The sequence below is a fragment of the Podarcis filfolensis genome (assembly GCF_964270895.1).
Source record: "Podarcis filfolensis genome assembly, chromosome: 8".
Classification (NCBI taxonomy): Eukaryota; Metazoa; Chordata; class Lepidosauria; order Squamata; family Lacertidae; genus Podarcis; species Podarcis filfolensis.
The window spans coordinates 45,054,943-45,074,795 of NC_139611.1; the positions used below are offsets into that span (position 1 = coordinate 45,054,943).

General features: G+C 42.9%; 1 long non-coding RNA gene across 1 annotated transcript in view; it reads left to right on the plus strand.

The window, feature by feature from the left end:
- Nucleotides 1–19,853, plus strand: part of LOC310768080 — a 40,174-nt gene that overhangs the window by 17,947 nt on the left and 2,374 nt on the right. The window contains exon 4 of the long non-coding RNA XR_014551186.1: nucleotides 18,990–19,172. This is a non-coding gene — a long non-coding RNA (uncharacterized lncRNA). The remainder of the gene's footprint in view (nucleotides 1–18,989; nucleotides 19,173–19,853) is intronic.

The window sequence follows — 19,853 nt, forward strand, 5'->3', positions numbered from 1 at the left end:
ATCCACCCCACCGGTTTCTATTCAGTGTCTATTCTGCTGCACTAATTTCCTGATGTGTACCAATACATTCCCCACTATCTTGCAGCCAGTTGCAAATGGCATGAAAATCCCCGGTTTTTCCATTCAAATCTTAAATTGTGAAATTTCAAGTTGGGTTTAGATGTGGAATGTTTGAAGTAAGGAGCAAACTTGTTTCCTCCTGCTCTGGAGGGTAGGGCTTGAACCAGTGACTTCCTTGTTACAAGAAAGGAGATTCTAACAAAACATCAGGAAGAACTTTCTGACAGTAAGAGCTGTTTGACAGTGGAATGGACTCCCTTGGGAGGGTGTAGACTCTTCTTCATTGGAGGTTTCTAAGCAGAGGTTGGATGGCCTGTCATGGATGCTTTAGCTGAGATTCCTGTGTTGCAGAGGGTTTGTCTAGGTGATCCTTGGGGTCCCTTCCAACTCTATGATTCATTAATTCTAACAGATGCCCACAGTCAAAGCAAAGAGGGTTTACCCCTTGTTTGACAGCCAACAAGTGGGGATTAACCTGCCCTAGAATCTTAGGGTGAAGGTTGGGTAATAATAACAATTGTAACAACAATTACAATCATTGTAATAATAAAGATAACAACAATAACAATCACCATCTATTTGGTAATAACATTCACAAAGAAAAATCTAGAGGTGAAATTTAGGAAGCAAATTAATTTTGCAGATCTAGCTTGAACATTATTTCTAGAACTCAGTTTAGCCTATCCCTCCCCCCTTCCTACTCTTTTCCGTAAGTTCTTTCCACCAGTTCCTCCCCTGTTCTTTTTCTTCACAGTCACTGCATATCGATATTCCAATCCAAGCTTCTCACAGTAGGATCCAATTGACATGGTTATTTACAGCAGATTTCCACTTGTAAACACACAGAATTTAATTGTCTTTCGTGTTTTGGAGGCTGCTTTCATAGCAGCCCTGTTAAATCTCACAGCACAATTTCTCTGATGACACAAATGTGAGTACAATTTGCTCCAAATTTTGGAGATGATGGGGAGCTTCTTCTATAATTTGAACTCCCAGGAGATATTGATGTTATCCAAGTTTCTCTGTATGGGGTCAAGGGGAGGGAGATCCTTTGTATCACCCCCATATTGATTCATTAAGTTTTTTTTTTAAAAAAGCTACAGGTGCTGTGTGTTTTTTTAAAAAGAGTATCGGCTGAAGTGGTGATTTGGCTTTCCGTTCAGCCATAAAAGGGGAAATCTGTCAGGATAGTTTGGATGTAAAATATCTGTTTTCTGTGTTCATGAGACAGATGGGAAATGTGATCCCCAGCACTAACCTTGCAGGTGGTACTAAGTAGCCAGCTGCCACCTCCTCTGCCTCTGCTCTTTTGGCTTGGACATTATTTTCTCAGTTCAAGGAAGGACAAACTTGGCTTGTGATTACTAAAGCGACCATAGGCCAATTGTATTTTACAAGGCCCAGTCTAGACAAATAGTTCATCATGTTGGTAAAATGTTTCTGGAAAATATCAGTTTGGAATGAAATCAGGAAATCATGATCAGACGTTCTCTCTTTCTCTCTTTTTAAAACCCTACGGATGGAAAACCAAAAAGGTCTAGGTTACTTTTACCTTCTAGTACCTTCTAGATTCTAATATTTAGGAATATTCGAACATGCAATCTCCTCTGCAGTCTGAAGCAACACAAGGTTAACAACAGAGGTGGATGGCCACACTGACTCGGCCCCGGACACACTGACCAGATACTTGGAAGCTGTGGCTGGATGGTTTCATGGGAGCCGATTGAAACTAAATCCTTCAAAGAAAGAGGTCCTCTGGCTGGGTTGGGATGGTATGGGGATGAGGGACCAACTCCCTTCTCTTGCGGGGGCCCAATTAGTGCCATTGCCTTCCGTTAAGAGTTCGGGTGTAATCCTTGACACCTCCCTTTCCATGGAGGTGCAGGTTACAGCAACAGCCAAGGCGACATTTTTCCGCCTTCACCGCATCAAGCAGTCGGTCCCTTACCTTTCCCGCCCTGATCTGGCCACAGTGATCCATGCGACGGTCACCTCCAGGCTTGACTACTGTAATTCGCTCTATGCAGGGCTGCCCTTGAAGCTGTCCCAGAAACTCCAGCGGGTACAGAATGCTGCAGTGAGGCTCCTCACGGGGTGTCTGCCATGGGAGCATATTCACCCAGTGCTTTTCCAGCTGCACTTGCTCCCGGTGGAGTACAGGGTCAGATTTAAGGTGCTGGTTTTGACCTTTAAAGTCCTTCACAGCCTAGGACCCTCGTACCTATGGGACCGCCTCTCCCGGTATGCCCCACGGAGGACCTTAAGGTCCATAAATAGCAACACCCTAGAGGTCCCATAGAAGTGCAGCTGGAAGGGCAACATTATGCAGACCCCATATACTATATGCACTTGATCTGAGCATATGTCCCATACGTACTGAATGGAACTTTCATCTATGCACAGGATTGTTTTGTAAGATCGGTTTCAAAAATGCACTCCGTCATGCTTAATTCACTGAGTGGATTTTTAAATTTATGGCATTTATATCGCACCCTTCTCCTCTCCCCAGAAAAGGGTAACGGTGGCATATATGGCTCTCCCACTCTCCCTATTATCCTCAGAACAACCCTGTGAGGTCGGATAGGTTGAGAGTTAATAATTGGTCCAAGAGTGGTCAGTGAACTTCATGACTAAATAGGGATTTGAACCTTGGTTTCACAGGCCTTAGTCTGGCACACTAACCACTTTGCAACACTGGCATGATAAGCCTCACATCCCAATCTTCTCTTTTCAGATACATGTGTAACAGGTAGAATATACTATTTCAGAACATGGTGAGCTTTTGGGTGATGTGTTGCTTTTCAGAGTAGTAGAAATGGGTGCTTCAAGTATATGTTTGCATAGGTGATGGGAGCACCATAATGCACACAAAAGGATAGACTTTCACATGGTAAATGAGCATCCAATGCAGTCATGGATATGTGTTCCTGTCCTTTAAGTAAAATCAATGCTGTAAAATGCTACTTCTGCCTAGCATTTGTGTGTTTCCTTTAGATAGTGCTGTGAAGTCTATTGACCACATCTGAGCAGGAATATGTGTTTTCCTCATAATTCTCTGTTCTGTAACCATTGATCCAAAATGCATGCCATAATAATGGGTTTTTAGAATCTGTTTCCATGGAAATCTTTGTAATGCTAGCAACACTGGTAAATGAGCTCACTGTGGTAACTAGATTCTGCACAGTGTACAATGGGGGTGGGGGACCTGTGGCCCTCCATAAACTGCTGGACCCCAGGACCCAGCAGCCCCAGCCACTTTACCCTGTGGCCAGAGTTTATGAGAGTTATAGTCCCACAACATCTGGAGAGCCACAGGCTCCCTATTACTGATGCATAAAGACAGGAAAATTATTGTTGAATGTTTTGCACGTGGAAGCAGCTTCATGGGAGAATTCAAATAAATTGAGGAGGAGAAAGAAATACAATTAGCAGCATTGGCAGGGTATTTTTGTTTTAAAAAATGTATTAAAATGTACAAATATGCACCTTTTTAATGCAGTTGTTTCCTCAGCTAATGTCTCTTTCCTGAATTAGTCAAGAATTACCTACTTAAAGTAAAAAGCAACATTTCCAGTTGCGTGTCGAGGTCCCCAAGCCACCCCTCAAATAACTCACAACACAAACATAATTTTTGTTTAAGGTTTTTGGCATAATTTTGGCCACAACTTTATTGAAATATATAAATGTGAGTGGTTGCTTAGGCATTGGTTAAGACTATCTGTTCCCCTGCCTGGGGACAGAACTGACTTCCGGGCACCACCGAAAGCCAGTATAAGGGAAAAACAATATTGGGGAGAAGGAGCTGAGTCACAGACCCTCACCTCTCCCCGCATGCTCCCCAGGGCTTGCCGGCCCTAGGCCCATTCCAGGGATTCTGACGAAAAGATGGCAAGCCCCTGGATTCCTTTAATGGAATTTCCCTTTCCGCAGCAACCATGGAGGGGCAGGCCCAGCCAATCCTAACCCCTCCTCCAACCAATTGATAACCAATGCCTAACCGCAACCTTACAAGTTGTGACGATTTGCTACGCAGTAGGCAAAAACCAAATGGCCTAGCGAATCGGCCAGATGGACTAAATTCCTACCAGGCCCCTGCCCCAACAGTAGAGGACCCCATGACAGGCATAGCAAGGTCAACACAAACCGATAAAATTAGGGCGGGTTGGCGGGTGTTCCGTAGCTCGCAGCGAAAGAGAACGCTCAGGCTGCGAGCACAGGATTTAAAACATCCGATCCCTCCCACCAAATTGCAACACAGAATTTACTCCAGCAACCCAGCCATCCAATTGTTGCCACAGGCTTCCATCGGAATCCTGCCTGGCAACAGAGGGGTGGCCTGGAAAACCCCACTGCAACACGTGCTCTCCATGAGGGAGAACACGCTTTATGCCCACACCACTGCCACCCCAATGGAGAGAGCTGGAAATGTTGGTTGTGTGTATGTCTGTGTTTGCTGTATGTTAATGAGAGAGAGAGAGAGAGAGATTGATTGTGTAACTGCATATAAATTGGCCCCTGCTGGCATGTGACCCTTGGAAGGGTGGTTGACCATCAGTGCAGACCTTGGGCTGGAAAGAGTATATAATTTCTATGTGTGACAGTGCAATACTGGAAGTAATTATCTACAAACATACACACCTCAGCACAACCACTGTTACTTATGCACTCTGCATCCATCTGCAATTAACAGTGATTTTTTTAAAAATAAAAAAACTTCCTCAGTAAACAACTGGAATGAGCCTTAAAGTACCCAATCTACTCTGCACTGCAATGTAGCTCTTCATCACACTCCCATTATTTTCCTCCTACTTGTGCTTTACTGCTCTCTTACCACCTCCGTTTTATAGCCCCACTTTAATGAGTCATTATTAAACTTTTCCCAGCCTAAACCCAACTTTAAAAAAATGACTCCTTGCAGGCAGACAGTCTATAGCATCCCCTGGTGAGTGACTTGCAGGCTCTGGAGTTCATAATTATGGGAATGACAAAGAAAACATATAAACACTTTTTATAGGAATCCTCTAGTGGCTGTGGCCTGGCATGTAAAACGTCAGCAGACTTTATACCTTTAGGGATTATTTGCAGGGGTGGGAAGTTGTTGTTCCTCTAACTTTTTATTCTGCTTAAAAAATGAAAAACAAAAACAAAACCTCACTGTGTTAAGCTTGAAAATGTGGATCATATTGATGTGGGGGACTTTTGCAAATTGTATGTGACTTCCCCCCACCTCATCTGCTCCTGAAGATTCCAGCCAGGAGAAAGGACATTAAAACATGAATGTGTGCATAAAATAACCACTTAAATCAAAGCAGCATAACAAGTATTCATCACCACATTTTGCTGATGCACAGGTTAGTGTTATCTGTAGTCTTACAAAGCAGTGAATTCTTTGCTAAAGAATCTTATACGAACTTGGACGTGCTGGATAAGCGATTCAAGAGCTGAACTGTTAGATGATCTAAAACAAAGCTCTTTGCAAGGGTTTTTTTTTTTTGCAGGTTAATTAAGATAAGCAAGATAAGATTTGCAGCCTAGAAGTGTATTAATTGAGAGCTTAAAATTTTGTGTGTGTGTGTGTGAGAGAGAGATGGGGGTGGAGGGAGGGAGAGAGAGAGAAGGGGAAAAGAAACACCCTATCCAAATTTTTGGGATTTGCTTTTAGCATAGGTGATGGGATGGTATATGGTAGGAAGAAGTGATTTTAAGGAACATTTATTTGCTTTTTCAAATTTATAACTCACCTCCCCCCCAAAAGTCGCTCTTGGGGATAAAATTGCATTTTAAAAAGTGCAAAAGAACTTTGTCTCCAGATTAGTATACATATTACTTTGCTTTTTTTAAAAAAATGAAATAAAATCGTGCAACATCAGGACACAGGAAGCTGCCTTATTGTGAGTCAGATCATTGGTCCATCTAGCTCAATATTGTCTGACTGGCAGTGGCTATCCAGCAATAGAGCCAGCATTCTCTCCAAGCCCTACCTGGAGATGCCATGGATTGAACCTTGGGGTTTCTGCATGCAAAGTAGATGAGACTATTTATCCAGCTGCCAGTGGCTCTCTAATGTCATGTCCCTTGCATCCAAGTCCCAGCATTGCTTCAAATAGAATTCAAATTTGGAAGAATTACGGGTCCCCCTCTCTGGACGGAACCCTCACCATCCCCTTTTACACCACCCTAGTCTGAGGATGTAGCTGTTCCATGGTCCTCAGATTCTGGAGGAGAACTTACCTGTAGCTTCTTCTGCTCCACAGCCATGCAGGAGCATATGACTGCAGGATCAGCCACAGGCCCTTTAAAGATGGTAGTGAGTCCCGGGGAGGTGGAGTAACTGGAAGGTCAAGCTCTACCTGAGGCACCAAACATTTCTTTTTTGTTTGTTTTTAAATAGAATTTTAAAAATTGATTTTCAATATATTATAAAAATATATTTCTACAGCTCAGCTAACAGGATGCTTTGGAGCTGTCTATGGTCCTGATCACTGCTTATCAGAATCTGCTGTGACTGAGCCAGTAGGGAACCCATTTGTCTTGGCCAGAACTTAACGTGACATACGTGGACTAACCTGACTGGACCTGAGTTTCCCATACTCAATGGACCTCTTCCGTTGCATAACCCAAGCCCCAATAAAACAAGCAATGGTCTAAGTCAGAAGTCTGTCACATCACTTGCTACCGAGAAGTTTTGAACACAGAACTTTCTTTATGCTATACCATAAAGACACTTCCAGAGAATATGAGTAGTTTGACCCTTAGTGAGGGAGGGAGTGTGAGAGAGATGGCACTACTAACATTACAAAATGCAGTTTCCGTGAAGAATAGATTTGGCATGCCCAGCTTGACATGGCCAGTTTCCCAAGAGACATTTTAAAAAAGAACATCATTTGATTTAAGAATGTGTGCATCTATTTAGAACCTAAGCTAACATGACATAACCTTTTAATCCCCCCCCCCCCCCCCGCCAGTTTAGTCCATCCTACATTCCCAAAGAGGAATTTTAAGCAAGAAGAGGCAATTTGAAAGAGTAACTTAAATCAAATGGTTTTCTTCTTCTACAACAGTGATTGTCTTGTTACTGCAATGCTTTTCTAAAATGAGAGAAAATGGGACTATTTGAGCCCTCTTCAAAATGAGAGGTTTACAAAGAGTGAGACACCTAATTAATGCTCCACTTTGTAAAAGTTTGCATTGTTCACTGTCAGCTCTCAATAATTTATTTAAAGTAAAAGGCTAATCTAATTGGCAGTAATGAGCCAGTAAAACTTATATTGGATTACTGGCAACAGAAGCCCACAAGAGCTCCCTGGGCAGTTTAAATCAGTAATATTCTAGTCACAAAACTTCATTGTTTCAGCTCAGATCACTGGCACTGCCTCTGAGCTTGCCTAGGGTAGTAAGCCTGATTGATTCCATTGCCTTCATGTCACTTCTGATGGCTATTTGCCTCTGCAGCACTTTTAACTAGCAAGACACCGGTGCTGAAATATTTACCAATTGCTTCTTCAACTGGAACATCCACCACTAGTCCTCTCTGCAGAAATAGTTTTAGGAACTACATTAAAAACAATGGAAAAGAACGAATTGCATAAATCCTAGTACACCAGACAACACATGAACCACTATACATAATTATTATTTACTAATTCGCATAGCGCTTCCTACCCAAATAGGCCTCTAAACGGTTTGCAAGTATAAAGTCACAGCAGCAGTGAAATATGAACTTCTATAGTTAAAATACACAATCGTATAAGAAAACATTTATGTATGAATATCTATAGGCAAAATGTGCAATGAAACAATAGAGTTATTAAAACAGGAGACTCGGGTGGAGAGATAAAGATCTTGCACAAGTGCTTGATGCACCTTCTGGTTTTGCAGTCCCAGCAACAGACAGATAGCAAAACAAGCCTGGTGAGCTGTCTCCTCCCCCTCCATCCAGCTGTACCAAATGTTTTAAATGAGCTCATATTAAGGCCATTCATGTTAGTGCTGGACTGGAGATTTTTTTTCAGCGCTTGTAGATGAGATGATGAAAATTCTCCCCCAATATTGTCTTTTCAGGAGGGGTAGATTTGAAAAGATGGTAAAGGATTGTTTTGACTTCTTAAAAAGAAAGGAGGAGGCTGCAATCCTAACCCCACTAAACTGGGGATAAGCAGTGGCGGAGCTTATGCTCCGGCACCGGGGGCAGAGAGCAGGCAGCGGTGGGGCATGCTGCCCAAAGGGGTGTGGCATGCGTTCTGGGGGCAGGGTGCCCAGCATGGGGGGGCAGCTGCGATGGAACCCCATGGGATCGCGCTGCCGGGGGCGGTGCACTCCCCCCGTCCCCCTCTTCCTCAGCCAGTGGGGATAAGCCCCATAGAATTAAGATCTATTTATCCACAGACATGGCTAGGATTAGAGTCTAAGCTGTGGCTCCAAAGTCATCCTGTGATTTCACTACTGGTTGGAGGTTGTGGAGTAGCATATATGAGTGGGCTGCTGCTGCTGTGATATGCCTTAAAACTAACATAACATGAAACACAAGCCAACAACTACTCCTACTTTCATTTCAGAAGGGTTTGCATAAATCCCAGGAACTGGCCTTACTGAACCATATAGATGGGGCATTATCGCCGGATGGCATCCATGGTTTCTAAGGCTCCATTGCTGCAGTAGTTTGCATTAGCCAACCCTCACAGTTATTTTTTAGCACAGGGGCTATAGGAAAGGGGTGGTGCAAGCCGTGCCTTTTCTTGTCTTTGCACAGTAAGGGCAAAGCAAAACTGGCAAGAGTGCTTGAATGTATTTGCATTCTATATATAGCCTCCAATCTATATCTCCTGGTGCTCTCATCACATTGGGGTGTCATTGCTGCTTATGAGGTTGTGCTCATGGATGGTGTATACAAAGTCAACCTTCATGTCCAGATAAATAATGCACTAGAGAGTTTGTAAGGCTCTATAGTTTCAAACTGATGGGGCACTGAATGGGGCACTGATGGAGCACTGAATTTTGAACCACATTGGGGGGGGGGGACTGTTTCTGAATGTAGAAACTACAGCAGGTCATGGAGGAAAAGGAGCCAAGAACCTTCTCCCAGTCAGGCTAGCTCTGTGTGCTCTGTGTGGTTTTGATGTGGAAGAACATTTAATCATGCAGTCCCACAACCTGGAATGGTACAGTCCCAAGGATGTTTGTATTATGCAACTGAGCATAATATAGATTGGCTGTTAATGACACAAAAACCAGAAGTACTAAGTCATATATACCATCAATCCAGTACTTTAAATTTTATCTTTAAAATTACATTGCATCCTAAACTCCTAATGTTAGTATATTAGCAGAGAGATTTCCATTATACCTTTTTTTTGGTACCATTTTAACTGCTGTAGAGTGCTACAGCAGCTGTACACAAAGAGTCGTCTGCTATGAGCTGAAATGTGTCCTGGGTTCATTTCTCTTACCTCTGACGAGAACTTGCTAAGTTGCCTTTGGCAAGGCACTATTTCTCAGCTTCTGACTTCCACCTGCAGTATAGGATAGTAATAATGACCTACATCATAGAGTTGCTGAAAGGCAGTCCTGCCCCCCATCAGCCAGGCAAGATGGCTCATCAAGGACTCTGTAAACTTTGTATGCACATTTGCACTCTTCCTGTGTAAAACTCATATGCTAATAGCAGACACATTAATGAAATGTGGATAGTTATGTTGCCAAAATGATATCATCTACACACAAATGAAAGATAATCACAAACTTGGGGAATTTGACAAAGTAAAAACATTCTTTGCTGGTGGGGAAGGGGCAGTGGCGTAGCGTGGGTTGTGAGAACCCGGGGCAAGGCAAGTAATTTGCACCCCTAACCTGTGGATTTGCGCCCCCTAACCCGTGGATTTGTGCCCCCTAACCCCCAGATGTTGCGCCCGGTGCGGCCGGCCCCCCCTGCACCCCCCACGCTACGCCACTGGGAAGGGGTGGACCAAAACTGAGCCCAGTGAGAACTGAGCATGCACATTTGGCAAAGAAGGGTTTTGGAGTGGTGGTGGTAAACTAGGGAGGAATGGAATGGAGTATCCTGAAAGAAGGCATGGCTGGCTGGCAGACACATGGAAACAAAGCACTCTGTACTGCAGCATCTTTTCCTCAGTGCCACCTATATCCCTTAAGTTGCAAGTATTTTTTAATCAGCAGTTCAACTTGTCATATGAATAACACTCCTGTGAGTCTCCCTAAGTGTAGAAAGCCAGCATGGTATAGTGGTTAGTGTGTCGGACTAGGACTTGGGAGACCTGGGTTCAAATCCTCAGCCATGAAGCTCTTTGAATTACCTGGGGCCAGTTAGTGACTCAACCTACCCTACCTCAAAGCATTGTTGTGGGGTGAAATAATGAGAGGTAGACACATGTAAGCCACCTTGAACTCCTTGGAGAAAAATTGGGATAGAAATGCAACAAATAGATTCATAATGAATAAATAGGCTGTATTGACTTTGGCCTTGACTTCTGTCTGTAGAACTTGAAAAAACTGGTAGATATTTTTTGCACAGAATAGTGTCTAAAAGACTACATGGCTCAGATTTAAAGGGGGAAGAATAAAAGCTTTTAAAAGCTTTTAAAATTGTGTGTGTGTGTGTGTCTCTCTCTGTGTGAAAGGACTGCAATAGACAGTAAAATAATGCAGCAAATAGAGATTTTTGACCCCATAGGAGTTTTGAAATAGGCTTGTTTGAGGAACATTTTAATCTGAGTAATTTTGAGCTTTGGTTCAAGACTTGTACTTTCTTGTAATCAGAGTTTTCTTTTTCAGTCAGAAGTGGTTCTATGCTATGAAAAGTAACAACCTAAAAAGATGTACGAATAAAAAAAAATCATTGTCACAATAATGAGACTTATTATGAATTCTAATTTTTCATTTGTTCTATTTTCAGCATAGCTCTTCCCTCTGTCTCTGGACAGCTAACCTTGTTCCTAGCAGTAACCTTTATCTGATAAGCTAAGAATGACACATGTACTCTGTAAACACAGCAGACAAAATACCAAACCCACCATTATTCTGATGGATCTGTGTTTCTCCTGGGGAGAATAGAAGCTTGACATGATTGACACTTTTTAAAAATTACAGTGGCAACTTTCTCTTCCAGGCATTCTCATTGATAAGTACCACCTCCTCTTTGCTGGAAACTTATTGGGGGGGAAATGAAAGGGAATTGGGGGAAGGGTTGGCCTGGTCCAACAAGCTGCTAAGGAAAAAAACAGCAGTTCAATTGGTTCCCCTGTGTATCTCCTCAAGCTTGATCCCAGTCCCAGAGCTCATGAATCAGCAACAGTAGCCCTTGGCATTGTGGCTTGAGTACTCCTCTATTCCACAACAACTCTGCTGTGTTTAAGTTAACTAAGGTGAGAATTTTAAAAAAATATATCAGTTATGAAGACCAAGAATCACAGAAGTGTAGAGTTGCAAGGGACCCCAAGGGTCATTAGATTTTCTAAAGCAGTTAAGAGCTGCTGCAGATGATGTGGACTACAACTCCCATCAGCTCTGATGATTGACCATGCTGTCTGGGCTTAGGAATGTGGGTGGTGGATTCAATTTACTTCACTTGTAAAGGTTAACATATCTAATTTTCACTTCCTGAAACAATGCACAGACATCCTTCAAAATTTGCACTTTGCCAAATTTTGCAGTTCAGTTGGCCAGCCAAGCAGTGCTTAAAAAGAAAGAAGTATATACTAGGGTATAAAATGCACATATTGGTGAAAATAACATACTAAAATGCATTATATTGTAGGAAAGTACTTTGCAAAAATGTGTATGTTACTGGGATTTGCATATAAAAATGTTGACAGAAGGAATGCACATAAAATGCTGCTAAATTGTCAAGAGGACTGGTTTGTTTGTTTGTTCATTAAAGCTAACTGGTGTGAAAATATAGGTAACTGAATATTGGAAAAATGTGGAACTCAGACAAACTGAAATTGAGAAATTCACCCAACCCTGGCTGGACTTTATGGGAGTTCAGCAACATGTGGAGGGCACTTCATTAACTACCATATTCTAAAGGATGATTGCAACATGCAAAAATAGCATTTCCCTCAGACTTTCCCCAGACTCTACCTAGGCAGGGGGGTGGGCTGGAGAATAACATATCTGAGGCCAAACCCACAATTGAGGACAAATGAAGGTTTCTCTCCTTACCTTCTTACCCATATCGTGAGTCAGTTTGATTTAAAGAGTTGTGAGGAGTAAAAGAGCTTGTTTTACATACTCTTCTAAACTTTAATTGCAAATGCGTTTATTTCTGCAATTGATTTTGCAGTCTTCTGTACAACTGTTTATGGGAGTGCGACTAACCTTACAATAATATATTAAATTATTTCTAGTTTCTCACTTGATTGCCTATAAAAAAGAAAAGAAAAATGAATTAGCCAATAATGTTTTGCAAGCACATTTCTTAATAGATTATAATTACCCTGTTTGTTCACTTGGATCTATTGAAACAAACTTGTGGAAATGGAAATTTAAGGCTAGCTAAAGTGGATGGATGTACTCCTGGTCCATTTCTTCAGCATTTTCCTGGGTTGGTAAGAGAGGAGATGTCAGGGCTGTGAGGAAGGCACAGGTCAGAGGAAAGATAGAGACTCAAAGTACAACCAACCTTTTCATTCAAAAAAGTCAGAACACAACAGAGTTCAAATAGACTAAACCTCGCAGGCAGGTGTAAGCTACAGTGAGAAGGAGGGACCCCCCTCTGGGCCTGTCTGGTCCATTGCTTGGCAATGTGCAATGCTCTTCGTGTTCTCAGTGTGAGGGGAGGAGAGCTCGCTCTAGAGCAGGAATTCTCAACCTGTGGGTCCTCAGATGTTGTTGGACTACAACTCCCATCACCCCTAGCTAGGAGCTCAGGGATAATGGGAGTTGTAGTCCAACAACATCTGGGGACCCACAGGTTGAGAATTCCTGCTCTAGAGTGACCAGCCCATTGCTGTGAAACTGAAACAGTCCCTGGCTCCTCTCTGTCCTCTCTTTCAGAGTCTGTGCTCACAATGAGACCCTCGGCAACCCCACTGTCCTTGATTGGCTTTCTTCTTCTGACTCCCCATGCTCACTCATGCTTCCTGCTTCTACCACCTCCCAGTTTGTTCCCTCCTCCTACTGGTCTCCAGCATCCTACTACCACTCTCCTGGGTCTAAGTCTTCTTCCTTTGAGTCGTGCCTGGAGGGTGCTTGGGCAGGCAGCAAACACCACTCTTCCTCACCCAACCAATCCCTGAAAGGAGAAGGTTGGAATCGATCACCATAGGCCAAACTTTCCTAACCTGGTGTTTTGGACTACAACCCCCATCATACCTGATCATTGGCCACGTTGGCTGGTGGCGATGGGTCAAAAAATCTGAAAGTTTGTTCACAGTTTACAGCATATGGTTTGCCTGGAGAAGATGATGGGTTGAGCCAAACCATGACATAACCCTGGTTGGTGCAGCAGCTGAAGGACTGTGGGAGGAACTCAGCAGCCTCTCTGGGAACTCACATAGTCATGTTAAACCATAGTTTGTGCAAACTGAGTCTCACCGTCTCTGACTGTATAGCCCATGAAGGGTTGCCTCTGCAATCCTACTCCTAATCCAGAACACCTTTGTCATCTTAGGTTCTATCTCCTGCTATCATGTCATGACTGTTGCCATGTGGCCCGTGACAGGTTTTCCCTTAATGTGGCCTTCAACAGATAAACGGTTGCTCACCCTTGATTTACAAGAAAGAGTCACACTCATTCAGATTAAAGAACTAAGTAGAAGTATACAGAGCTATGCAAAATAATAAAAATTAAAATAAAATAAACAAACTCTTGAATGGAATAATTAAATGTTCTCTGGGAAGGTCTAACTGATATTCTAAGAGCAACTCATCACTTCTCACTTTAATGGACTAAACTGCAGGTATAATTTATAAAAAATTTAATGGATCTAATGGAAGCTATTTCATTATTTCAACGAGCTCCTAAAATATTGTTGATGAGTAGATGTCATGTTGCTACATAAAGCTGGTGTTCAAAAAGCAACATACTGCTTTGCAGGAAAGGATAGATTTATTTCACATTGTTTTATGTGTTTTATAGCAGTTTCCAGGAGAAAAATAACTTGGTATCAATTTGGGCTTTTTTTTTTTTTTTAGCAGAATGACCCCCAGTCATTTTTACAGTGCACCAATAAAGTGAGGCTGCATTAGGCAGAGAGCCACTGACCCACACATGTTTCAGTTCCTGGCTAAAGCATTGCCTCGGCAGTCTTCCAAAGCATAAATGTAGGTGCCAGTTGCAGCAGTGAGGTGCCAAATCAACCAACCAACTCATGCCCTAAATTGCATGAGAATCGGAGTACCTTAAAGGGAGAGCAGGGCCCCTTTGTCATACAAGGTGGCCATTTGCACATCGTCAAGAGAGAGGGCAATAATTTGCCTAAAATTTGCATATTCTCATATACAGATGTAAGCTTAGAAATTGCGGCTACAATTTTGTTAGAAATATAAAACATCTTGTCATACTGGAGAAGACTGTGGCCCCCTGACCTTTGTGCCTGCTAAGTTTGCTGTCCAGTTGCTAGCTGTTGGTGGGAAAATTCAAAGCAACTGCTCTCCTTTCTGACAGTTGCTTATCTTTAAATTGGACTTGGAGCAGACAATACTTCAAATAGAGGGCTCTGTCAAATTGATCTTTGTCCTCTGAGACCCCATCAAACAAAACACTGTTCTTTGTAACATGGGATTCACAGCCAGCCAATTTCTGCATGTTTGATCTGATGTATTCTGGTCAATAGCCAGTGTGTGTAGTGGTTAGAGAAGATGTAGGGAACCTTTGACCCTACAGGTGTTCCTGAGCTACAACTCCCAACACCCCATGCCCATTGGCCAATGGCCATGGATGCTGGGGCTGATGGGAGACATAGTTCAACAACGTATGGTGGGCCAACAGTTCCCAATTCCTAGGTGTGAGGGTCAGACTAGGATCTGGGACACCAGGGTTCAAATCCCCCCTCAGCCATGAAGCTAACTGGGTGACTTTGGACTACTCTGTCTTTCAGTCTAACCTGCCTCACAGAGTTGTTGTGAGAATTTTAGAAGAACAAGCGAGGTCCCTGCAGTCTGGAGGTGGGCAAATGTTGTGCCCATTTTCAAAAAGGTGGTGGTGGGGAGAGAAGACCCAGGTAACAACTGACCAGTCAGCTTGACGTCGATGCCAGGAAATGTCCCAGAACAGATAATTAAATGGTTGAACTGTGAGCAGTTAGAAAGACATGCTTTGCCTAGATGACCTTCAGGATTCCGTCCAAGTCTACATTTCTGTGAGTCTATTGTTGTATATATAGCTATCATACTCCACCCCCTTGCTAATGAATCACTGTCAGATGGTAATCCAACCTCCATTTAAAAGCCACCAGTGAAGAAGTCTCTACTACCTTCCGAGACAGCTTATTCCACTGCAGAGCAGATCTTACCATTTAAAAGTTCTAATGTTTAGTCAGAACCTCCTTTCTTGTCATTTGAATTCATTGGTTCAGGTCCTACACTCTTGGAGCAGGGAAAAAACAAGCTTGATCCATCTTCCATGTGACTGCCCTTCAGATCTTTGAAGGGGGCTAGCATATCACCTCTCAGTCTTCTCTACTCCAGGCTAAACATATCCAGCTCCCTCGACTGTTGCTCATAAGGCATGGTTTCCAAACCCTTGATCATCTTGGTTGCCCTCCTCTGCACATGTTCCATTTTGTCAATATCCTTCTTAAACTGGAATGCTCAGAACTGGACACATTGTTCCAAGTGTGGTTTGACCAGGGCACTCTAGAGTGGTGGTATTACTTCCCCTGATCTGTACACTATACTTCTGTTGATACAACCAAGAATAGCATTACAGTTTTCTTCCTGCTGCATTATGCTGTTGACTCATGTTAAGTTTGTGGTCTACTAAGACTCCTAGATCCTTTTCACATGTACTACTGTCAAGCCAGGTGCCTCTTTCACATATCATTTTAACCCTGACAGAACATCGCCAGAGTCCTATTGTTTCAGTATTTTATTGCTGATGCAGTCTTCAAATCTCCAGCTTTTTTTTCTTTGTCTCTGTCCCCCAACCACTGCACTCAAATTCTAAGCACACTCCTGAATGTCATATATGCCTCTTTGATTAAGGTGTACAGCTGGCCAAGTCTATCAAATAGAGGATTATGGCGTATGTGAAGTCTCAATTGTAATAGAATCATAAACTACAGAGGAAACCCTTAACATAGCCTCATATACGGCTTATAAATTTTGCAGCACCCTATCAAAAGGAGAACAAGAAGGAAAAGCAAGCTAGGCACACACACACACACACACAGCTGGTGCTCTGCTTTCTGTGCGTATTGGAAGCCCAAAACCTCTCCCCTGAAAAGTTATGAACAGAAGAAGGTATTTATTTCCATATGTGATTGACTTCCAATCTGGCAAATACATACCAGGTGTGCATGGAGGAATGCAATAAAAAAGGCAACTATATAAACTTAGGCACCATCTGCGCTATGCATTTAAAGCGGTATGATTGTACAGGCATGGCTTCCTCCCAAAGAAGCCTGGGAATTGTAGTTAAAGGTGCTGAAAGTTGTTGGGAGACCCCTATTGTCCTAACAAAGCTACAATTCCCACTCTGGGAATTGCAAATCGTGTAAAGCCAGGAATAAGGAACCTTTGGCCCCTCAGAAGCAGCTAGACTACAATTCCCATCAGTCCCAGCCAGCATGGCCAATGATCAGGAATGGTGGGAGTTGTAATTCAGCAACATCTGAAGACTCACAGGTTCCCATCCCTGTGAACTTTGATGTCAACTTTCCCAATTTGTAACATATTAATTGGTTGATTAAAACACACGGCAGCCATCTAGTGCATATTGGAGAAAGTAGAGCTGGTGCCGTACATGGCGCCACCTAAGTTGAGTAGACTATGCCACCTCCCCCTGCTCTCCGCGACTTTCTGCTTTCCCTCTTCATCCCTCTCTTCAACCACTGCTTCTTTTATTCCCTGCCCCTGTCACAAGTTTTTTTTTTTAAAGTAACTTGCTGCCACCACAGGGAAGTGAGGATGGCACTTGGGATACTCTTGGTGACCTATCCCATAATAGATCACACCCTTTCCTCAGAGTGAAGAAGAAAAGAGGAGCAGCAAGAAGAAAAGTAGAGGGTGAGTGATAAGGTGGATGGGTTGTCCAGCGGCTAGCTCTAGAGGCATGCAATCTACTGCCCCCACAGTTCACCACCTGAGCCATCTGACTTACATGGCCAGCCCTTTCTTGAGCTACACTGAGCCATTTGACTCAGTGTAACTCAAGAAAGGGCTGCTGGTTATGTAAGGAGGGACCTCATCTCAGTTGTTGACAATAAAACCTGAGTGTATAAGGTCCGAAAGGAACCTTGGGCACAGGGAAAGACTCCAGCTGCAAACCCTGGAGAGAGGCACTGTAGGCAATAGGCGCTAGAATTACCAATGGTTTCACCCAGCACAAGGCAGCTTCCATTAGGAATTTATTTACAAAAGTAAGGGTGGAGAACCTCACGCCTGAGGGCCAAATGCAATCCCCAAGGTTCTGTTTCTGGCCCTTGGGACTCTCCTTGCACACCCTCTCACCAGCCACACCCCGCATTGGCCCTGATTCACACACTGTTTGGCTGGGATGTGTCATTGAACTATGATAATGCCTCTTGCTTGCATAGACAGAGCACAGAGAGGGGTGTGTGAGTGTGTCTAGAACCTACCCTTCTGTGCAATGGCAAAACATACATTGGTTGCTCCAGACACTGTTACCTCTGGATGAACACACTGCTGGCATATGTGGCCCTCAGGTGGTTGCACAGTAGGGAATGTGGCCCTGGGACCCCAGCACTATAAGGCAAACTGCAAATGATCGATTCTGGATTGTGTTTTCTGCATTAATCACAATGGCCAAGGGGCAGGGCAAGAGATGAGCAAGATTAAAATGCAATATAGAGCACCTTGTTAACCATAACAGGAAGGGAAAGAAACCTTGAGTTTGCTCTGTGGCTTTAATGAATGCACTGATGCGTCATTTTGCATCGCATTGGTAGACTTTGACAAAAGACACAGATGCACACAAAAAGGAAGTTTGTAACCTTCAAGGTTGTGCCAAAGAATTAACAGAAAGAGAAGACAATGGAGGGAAAGTCAGTAAACGATTCACTACAGAGACCATTTAAAGCACAACACTTATGAATACATGGAAAGCTACCAAGGTGCAAGACCTTGAACATGATACCCCATAAAATTAATTAAAAATAAAATAGGTCCTCCTAACTTTCTCCTTTCCAAAGGGGGGGGGGGGAGACGACAGAGAGTTGTACCCGAGAAGTTTGCCATTAAATCAAATATCCTGAGGTAATCCTGAAAGCATAGCATTAAACTGAACTCAAGTTATTTGATATTGGAAACCTGGAGAGGAGCCAAAATGGAGGCTTAAACTCCATTTTCCTTGGCTTTAGAATACACACAGGCAGCACTGGAATTATTTCGTAGGCATGAGCTGCTGTCTTCAAGAGAACGCTGAGCCCATGTGAATCATTTAGCCGTCTGCAATATTTATTGTTTGCACTGACACTTGGATGCTAGTAAAAAAATTTTTTTCAGCACTGTTAAAAATAAAGAGGTAGTTCTAGTAACTTGATATGCATAGTTTTTGTACTTATGTTCTCAAATAGGCATAGTTTACTACAGAGAAAGGGTGTGGCTCAATGGTAAAGCATCTGCTTTGCATACAGAAGGTCCCAGGTTCAGTTTTCAGTGACATCTCCTGGTAGGGCTGGAAACATCCCAGTGTGAAACCCTTTGGGGCTGCTGCTGGTCAGTCTAGACAACACTGAGCTATAGGGACCAATTGGCTAACTTGGTATAAGACAGATTCCTATGTTCCACAGCTGGCTGGTGTCCACTGAGGCTGGTAAGACAGAAGATAATGAAGTCAACAGGAAGTGAAGCCAGAGTGATTGATAGGCAGAACCAAACAATTCTGTTTCTTTCTCTCCATACACCTGCTTAATTGCAACTTTGAGACTTAAGGAGGAGGGATCTGACAGCCAGTGTCACCACCTAGACTGGATGTAAGTAACAAGGCATGGGCTGGGGGGTTGGCTGAGGGAAGACTGATGTTGGTGGGGAAGCACCCCACTTGCCCTAATGGATCAGCCATCACTGCTATCATAGCTGTTAACTTTTCCCTTTTCTTGCGAGGAATCCTATTCGGAATAAGGGAATTTCCCTTTAAAAAAGGGAAACGTTGACAGCTATGACTGCTATGTTCCTACGTACTCTAGCTGTAATCTTGGCAGCTGTTGTTTTTCTCTTTTGTACTCTCTACACACCCACCATTTCAGAACGAAAGGTAATGACCTAACACATCCAACGTTAAAAATGGAATTAGCAACCACAATGTGTGTTTTGGTTGCTTATTTTTAGTGGGGTAGAATTTTCCCTTTTTATTCTTGGTGGATAAATACCCTTATTATTGTGTTTTATTCTGTGTTGTGGATTTTCTATGTTAATGATCTGGAAGTTGCTTTGAGATTTTTGTAAAAAGCAATAGGCAAATATAACAAATAATATTAAAAATAATAATGGGCTTCAATATATCGTATGTGACCTTGAATGGACATTTGAACCTAGAGAGGCAAAAATAAAATTTGAATGTAAATAAGTTACAATGAGGAAACACCTAATTTTCTTGCAATATTGAACACATCATCCTGGGAATTATTTAAGTATTCCTTTTCATTTTCTTCCAG